The sequence below is a fragment of the Pseudonaja textilis genome, chromosome 5, assembly GCF_049901715.1.
Source record: "Pseudonaja textilis isolate UNSWEBS1 chromosome 5, rPseTex1.2, whole genome shotgun sequence".
Taxonomy (NCBI): Eukaryota; Metazoa; Chordata; class Lepidosauria; order Squamata; family Elapidae; genus Pseudonaja; species Pseudonaja textilis.
This window is the reverse complement of record NC_141994.1, coordinates 41,637,040-41,644,815: the sequence shown is the minus strand read 5'-3', so window position 1 is coordinate 41,644,815 and position 7,776 is coordinate 41,637,040. Positions and strand designations below refer to the sequence as shown.

General features: G+C 44.3%; 1 non-coding gene across 1 annotated transcript; it reads right to left on the bottom strand.

Annotated features, from left to right (window-relative positions):
- Positions 1–7,684: 7,684 nt before the first annotated feature.
- On the bottom strand, positions 7,685–7,756 carry TRNAD-GUC (transfer RNA aspartic acid (anticodon GUC)). Its single transcript has one exon. It is a non-coding gene; the product is annotated as a tRNA-Asp (tRNA).
- Between the last annotated feature and the right edge of the window lie 20 nt (positions 7,757–7,776).

The following is a 7,776-nucleotide window of genomic DNA, read 5'->3' as shown; positions in this document are numbered from 1 at the left end:
CACAATGATGAGAACGATGTCCATCGCCTCACCAATGACAGACGGTCGCAGGTAGGGGGCCAAACAAGAATACACCGTCCACCCAAGCACATCACCCTGTGCCTAGCCTGTGGGGGATCACATCAAAGGGCCACCTGCAAGTTTAAAGGAGCCGTTTGCAACAACTGCCATAAGAGGGGGCACATTGCGAGAGTCTGCCAAGCCCCCAAAGCGCTGCACAAAGACCCCGTCCTCGCACTCGGGACCACAGAGGCAAGTATTAAACTGTCGCACGCACCGCCTTGCCAGGCGTACTTGCCACTCTGTTAGTAAAATTTCTCTCTCCGTTTCCCTAGAAGGTAAACCGTGCCACATGGAGGTTGACACAGGGTCAGCGCTCTCAATAATCTCGTGAACACCCTCAAGAGACTCCACCCCAGCCTATCTACTACCCGGCTTCAGAGATGCCAGTTCGGTCTGAAGGACTACCAGGGAAGGCCATTCCCGTGATCGGCAGAGGCAAGTTCTTTGTCAGTTTTAGAGCTTTTAAAGGCCACCTACCTCTAGTGGTAGTTAACGGCAATCTACCCACCTTATTGGGGCTCGATTGGTTTCCCCACCTCGGCCTAGGGTTAACAGGAGTCCATGCTGTCTCAACCTCAGACACTGACTCCTTATTCGCTGACTATGCAGATGTGTTCAGCGAGGAGCTGGGGTGTTATAATGGAACCCCCATCTCGTTCACCCCCAGGCAGTCCCAATCAGATTAAAACCACGTAGAGTTCCATTTGCTATTCGACCAAAACTAGACGCTGAATTGGATAAACTACTAAAACAAGGGGTCATTGAGCCAACAGATTTCGCCAAGTGGGAGACGCCCATTGTCACACCCCTCAAAAAAGATGGTAGCCTGAGAATTTGCTCGGACTACAAGACAACAATCAATAAATATTTACAAGTTAGCGCCTACCCCGTGCCCGTCATTCAGCACTTATTGCACACATTCGAACCGGGCAGTATTTTTGCTAAATTGGACATGTCTCAAGCGTATCAACAGTTCCCTGTTGATAACCAAACAGCGAACTTCAGACCATCGTCACTCACAGGGTGCCTTCCGATGCAAGCGTCTCCAATTTGGCGTAAGTGTTGCCCGGGTATTTTTCAATCCCTCATGGAGCGGATTTTACAGGGCCTCCCTGGTGTAGTACCCTACTTACGACATCTTGGTCTCGGCCAGGGACAGACCCCAACTCTTCCAGAGAGTGCGAGCAGTGTTAGAGAGGTTCAGACAGCATGGCCTCAAGTTAAAAAAAGAAAAATGCGCCATTGCCACTAGACAGGTGGACTTTCTGGGTTATAAAATTGACGCCTCTGGCATTCACCCCTGGAGTCCAAGGTCAGGCGATCCACGAAGCTCCCACACCGACCTCCAAAACGGAGCTACAAGCTTTCTTGGGACTCCTAAACTTTTATGCATCCTTTTGCCCCATAAAGCCTCAGTAGCCGAACCCCTACACAGATTACTAGACAAAAAGTCACCGTGGCACTGGGGGGCACAAAGAAGACCAGGCGTTTAACGCCAAATCACTACTTACGCCAGAAGCAGTGCTCATCCAATTACCCCAACCTTCCTTTAGTACTGGCAGCAGACGCATCCCCTTTTGGAATTGGGCGGTCCTTAGTCACCGACTCGCCAATGGCGCCGAGGCCCCCATCGCCTTTTTCTCCAGGACGCTCTCGGCCACGGAGCGAAATTACAGCCAAATAGACAAGGAAGCCCTAGCAGCTGTTGCAGCCGTGAAAAGTTTCACGAATTCCTTTTTGGCCACTTCTTCGAACTGGTCACCGACCATAAGCCCCTCCTGGGCCTACTGGCCGGCGACAAACAGACACCTCAAGTCCTCTCCCCTCGGATGACAAGGTGGACGCTTTTCCTAGCGGCCTACTCATACAAACTTATCCACCACCCGGGCAAAACTCTATCCCACGCTGACGCACTCAGTCGCTGCCCCTTACCCGCTCCGGCTGAAGACCCAGCTCCTGTCAATGCCATTTTTGAAATCACCCAGTTGGACCTGCCCATCACCGCCCTTGACATCGCCGCCAAAACCAAGGCAGACCAAACGCCGCCCAGGTGCTCGACTGGGTGAGGAGGGGGTGGCCGGGAGGCAATGTTGATAACAAATTCGCACCCTTTAAGACTCGCATGCAGGAGCTGTCCAGTTTGCAGGGTTGTCTACTGTGGGGCACTCGGTGGTCATCCCGACCTCGCTGCACTGCCGAGTCCTGGAAGCGTTGCACGAGGACACCCCGGCATTGTGAGAATGAAGGCGTTGGCACGCAGCTACGTGTGGTGGCCGGGTCTAGACGAGGACATTGCCAATTGGGTAAGTTCCTGCAGCATTGCCAGGAATCCCGTCCTGCTCCCCCATCGCCACCCCTACCAGATGGGAGAGCGCCAGCGCCTTGGTCTAGAATCCATATCGATCTGGCCGGCCCGTGCATGGAAAGATGTTCCTAGTGGTCGTGGACGCTTATTCCAAGTGGATAGACGTGGCGCAGCTATCCACGACCACCACACTAGCAATCACCAACGTGTTAACGCGCCTGTTCGTTACACATGGACTACCCGACTCCTTGGTCTCCGATAATGGCCCACAGTTCGCATCAGTAGAATTCAGCCGTTTTGCAGCCAACCTAGGCATTCGCCACATTTTCACAGCCCCATTTCACCCTGCGAGTAATGGGTTGGCTGAAAGGGCCGTCAGGACCACCAAAGAGGCCCTCGCTAGGTTTGGCAGAGATGACTGGCACCACAAACTCTCACGGTTCCTGATGAGCCAGCACTCAACCCCTGTGCAGTCACCAATAAGTCCCCAGCGGAACTTCTGATGGGCCGGCGCCTGAGAACTGTATTAGATAGACTGCACCCACAATACTGCCCTGACTCTCCCTCGCTTCCACTTGGGGTTAGACATTTTATGTTACAGGAGCCGATATTACAAGGAATTTCGCTGGGGACCCACTTTGGATTCCGGGCGAGGTCATCGCCGATCACCGGGCCGAGATCATATAGAGTCAGGCTGGAGGATGGTCGCGTCTGGAGGAGACACATAGACCAACTCAGAAGGCGCCTCAGCAACCTCGCAAACAAGAATCCAGAGTCTCCAGTCGAGGGGAACCGTCCCATCCGCCACCCAGCCACACCGCACCCAGTGACCAGTCTGCGCCAGCGTCGTTCCGGTCAGCCCAAACTCGGACAACAGCGCCCAGAGAGTTGAACAACCGGATCCAACCCACGAGAGTTTGACTCCAGAAACCAACCCGTGGTTTCCGAGGATGCCCAGTCCAGAGAGAGTGTTGGCGACACTATGCCAGCTCAACCATCACAGACTGATACCGAACAGTCAGACAATGTTCCCGAGTTGCGCCGCTCCGGGCGCCAACACAAACCCCCATCTACCTCAAGGACTATGCGTGTTGCATCTGGGGGAAGGGGTGTTATGTCCTGAGGACTCAAGGAGTTCTCACTCAGGTCCACTCACTTTGTGTGGGCGTTATTCCCCCATTCCCATTGGTCAGTTCTCCCCAGCAGCCAGCTATAAAAGCAGGCTGCGGGGTCCAACTGGCTGCTGATTGCTGCGAGCCAGTTCCAGGCTTGGCAAGCACGGTCAGCCCTTTATTTGTAAAATAAAGTACTGTTGCACTCATGCTCTGGTTCAGCCTCTCATTGCTCAAACTTAACATTGCCCTTTCAAGTTATTCCAAATTAGTTGCTATTTTGAGATGCTGTGCCTGAAAATGTTATTGGCCACAACTGAGTTAGTAATACTCCTTCCTATGATGCCTGTGTTAGCTTTCACCATCATCAGAGAAAAGATCTCCACTACCCTAATACTATATTAAGTAAGGAAGATCCATGCTAATGTGGGTCAGTTATGCAACTAGAAAAGGTAACACAACTTTGCCCATCACACTCAGTGCATGAGGAGCATTTGCTGAACATTTCCCTCTCCTTTGGGTGTGGCATTAGGTTGGTACTGAAATTCAGAGGCAGCCTTGTTGAACTTAAATTCATAATAAAGGCAGAAGAGGCAGTGTTTTAGTCTGAATATTTCCTGGTGATATTCAGCTGTGAGTTCTGTTTGGCTTTAAAGAACATTTTAGGGTAATGTTTTAGATTTTAAATATTTACAATGTACCTTAAAATAGTATTCATTGCTGACATTAAAAAGTGAGCAAACTCTTCCATTTCAGGAGCCAATTTATGTTACCCAAAAAGAGACATTAGAATGTTTTGCCAATCAAGTTATCTCAGTGGTAGAATATTCTTGGGTGTTTTGCATGCATAATGTATTGTTTCTAACTAAATGTAGTTGCAAGCATTTTGTGGAAAAGACATTCAAACACATTTTAATGAGCAGCAAAATCTCATAATAGATTATATTTAATTTAATGTGTCTCACCTGCTATAGCTTGGCAGGCTCTTTCTGTAATCCATATATGATTTCATAAGAATGTTGGCTCTGATTTTTAGTTTAATTGGCCTGTCACTGCACTTCTTCCCCAGGCATGTTAACAAGTAGGCATTGCTCTGTCTGGCAATTTAAACAACATTTAAATAAATTGTTCCATTCAGGTTCCTTTGTTCCTTTGGTGCCAGTGTTAATGCACATGTTCTAGCAAGTAGATAGAATAGAATAGAATAGAATAGAATAGAATAGAATAGAATAGAATAGAATAGAATAGAATTCTTTATTGGCCAAGTGTGATTGAACACACAAGGAATTTGTCTTGGTGCATGCTCTCAGTATACATAAAAGAAAAGATACATTCGTCAAGAGTCAAGAATCCTAAGGGACAACTTCTGAAGATCTGAACACATAGATCTGAAGACAAAGCACAAGAGGTATAATTCTTATGCTGCCACTTCTGAATTCTTCCCAAAAAATATACTCAGTGGATGGGCATTTTTATGACAGCATTAGTAGTAGGCAGTGATGATAATGAAATGATTTCCCACACATTCCGTGAAAATTATACAATATATGCACATTTCTATGCTTTAAAGTCCAACTTTCACTTCTATAACATAGCATAGAGAAAACTATTGCCTGCATGGTTCTGATCTTTGTAGGTATAGGCATATCACAGCAGTCTATGATGTATTTCTTGGCTAATTGTTACTTTACTGTTGATAATTGATTCTAAAAGGCTACCCACTACTGTAATATATTCAATGTCATTTCAAAGGCTGGTTGCTGGACTTGTTGCCATGAGTTTGGCCTTCTTTATAATAAATCATATTTCCATGTTTTAACTGGTGCTTGACTTTCATTATTAGGACCCAGAGATCATTTTCAACTATGAGAATAGTGTCATCAACGCAGCAAAATGTATTGGAGTTTCTTCCTGTAATTTTAAAATTATACTTACCTTCTTACAATTCAATATATATTCAGCATCTAGATTAAATAAATAAATAAAGAGTATAATGCTTTGTCTCATTCCTTTGCTGTCTTGGAGCCAGGCTGTTTTGTCATGTTCTGTTTAGACTGCGGCTTTCTGCCTTGTATATGGGTTTTCAATGAAGACAATAAGATGCTCTGGGATTCTCATATTTCTACGATATTCCAAAGAATAACCTGGGTAGCACAACTGAAAGACCTTCTATAGCCAATAAAAATGCTTTGATTTGTTTTTAGTATTAATTGACTTTCTCATTATTCATTATATATCAAGGCTGGTACCCTTTACGTATATCTTGCATCCTATAGTAAACTAAGGTGTATTCTAATATAAAGACAAGTTCTATTCCTTTAGGGTAGTTCAATATACTGAAGAAAGAATTATTAAATCAGATGAGTATAAAACATTCCTTACTACTTAAAAAGAATGACTGCTCAGGAATTGATTTAGAACTGGAATTATTTATTGATTTAGGATATTTATATGGCTGTCCAACTCAACCAAGATGACTCTATGTAGTTGTTAAAAAAATCAAAAAAATCCTAACAAAAATAATACAAAACCACAATGCATAAACTTGTAAGAAATTAAAAAAATCAAATTGAGATTCAAACAGCAATAACTGTCATTTAATCTGGGCTCCAGCAGACCTAAAGGCTGGGGGGAAACTCAGGTCTTGACAGTCTTTTTAAAGACAAGCAGAATTGGGGCCAACTCTATGCCAAGAGGAAGATCATTCCATAAGATAAGGACCACTACCAAGGAACAATTCCTGAGTTCCACCTAATAAATCTAGTGGAGTGGGTAGATAACCTGAGGATTGTATAAAAATATAAGATTAACATATTGTCCTGGGGCCAAGATGGAGGTAGCATACTAGAAACAGTTAATAGACTGAGGTAAGACCCCAACTCCTCTCAGTATGCATCTTGCTCCCTTCCTCTCCATCTTTGTTGATTCTTAAGATAATTTTAATATTCATATTTATTATTTTAATGTTTTATTCTGCTGGTTTTATTTGCTGTAACCACCTAGAGTTGCCTCTAAGCAAGACGGGTGCCATATAAGTTAAACAAATAAATAAGTCACAAAGCAGTGAACACTGCATTTTAAGGTTTTCTGTCCATGAATAAACACAAGCACAAAAGCTTATGTTTCATTTCTAACCACCTTTCCTTTTTTTTTTATAAAATATTAATAATCTCACCAAATTACTAATTCAGAATAGAACTGGAAGGGACCCTGGAGGTCTTCTAGTGACCCCTTGCTCAAGCTTATACCATTTCAGAAAGGTGGCTGTCCAGCCTCCTCTTAAAAACCTCCAGTGATGAAGCACCCACAACTTCTGAAGGCAAGGTGTTCCACTGGTTAATTGTTCTTGTCATCTTTCTCATCTTATCTTCTCATCTTTCTCACTTCTTCTTTCCTACTACCTTCTCCTATTGGTGTATTATGATTTATCAGTTGTTTGTATCTTATGATCTACGACTTATCGCTCTGTTGTTTGTATGTACACGGAGAGTTTATGCACGAGAGACAAATTCCTTGTGTCTTCAATCACACGTGGCCAATAAAGCAATGTATCCTATCTTCCAGCTGCCAAGATTGAGAAACACTGGTCTATGATGTAAGTATAGTAAGTAGCAGCACCAGCAATTGCTAATGTTTGGCCGACTGCACCTCGGCTTCTTGACTTCAAAGAGGTTAAATGATATACTGGAAAGCAAGACAGAACATAGCAGACAAAGGGGAAAACTTTCAGCAAAGACATTTTGTATTCAAGTCTGAAATCTAGTCCACGGTCAGATTTCAGTGTTTATAAATGTATTTCCAAGCTTAAAACAGTCCCAGTAAGTTCCTTATATTATTTTTAAGCAACAACTAAAACGATATCGATGGTACTCCTCTTTAAACTTTTAATTGGCTGGCTTAAAGACGAAGTGGTCCTTGCAAGAATAGCATCAGATACTATTTGTAGGCTTATTAACATCAACACTGAAAGATAGTAAGTTAGACAGCCTACTGGCTGTTGCTGGGAACTGGAAAATACACATCATTTGTATCTGAAAATCTATCTCGGTTTTTATTAAGATTTGGAAGAAATACACAATATTGAAAGATACTAAATTACTGGCTGTTGCTGTAAACTGGAAAACACATATCATTTGCATATGAAGATCTATCTCGGTTTCTATTAAGATTTGGAAGAAATACACGGTGGAAAAAAAAGCTGCATCTCCCCGTCGGGGAATCGAACCCCGGTCTCCCGCGTGACAGGCGGGGATACTTACCACTATACTAACGAGGAAGTACTGGTGAAAGGGTCGT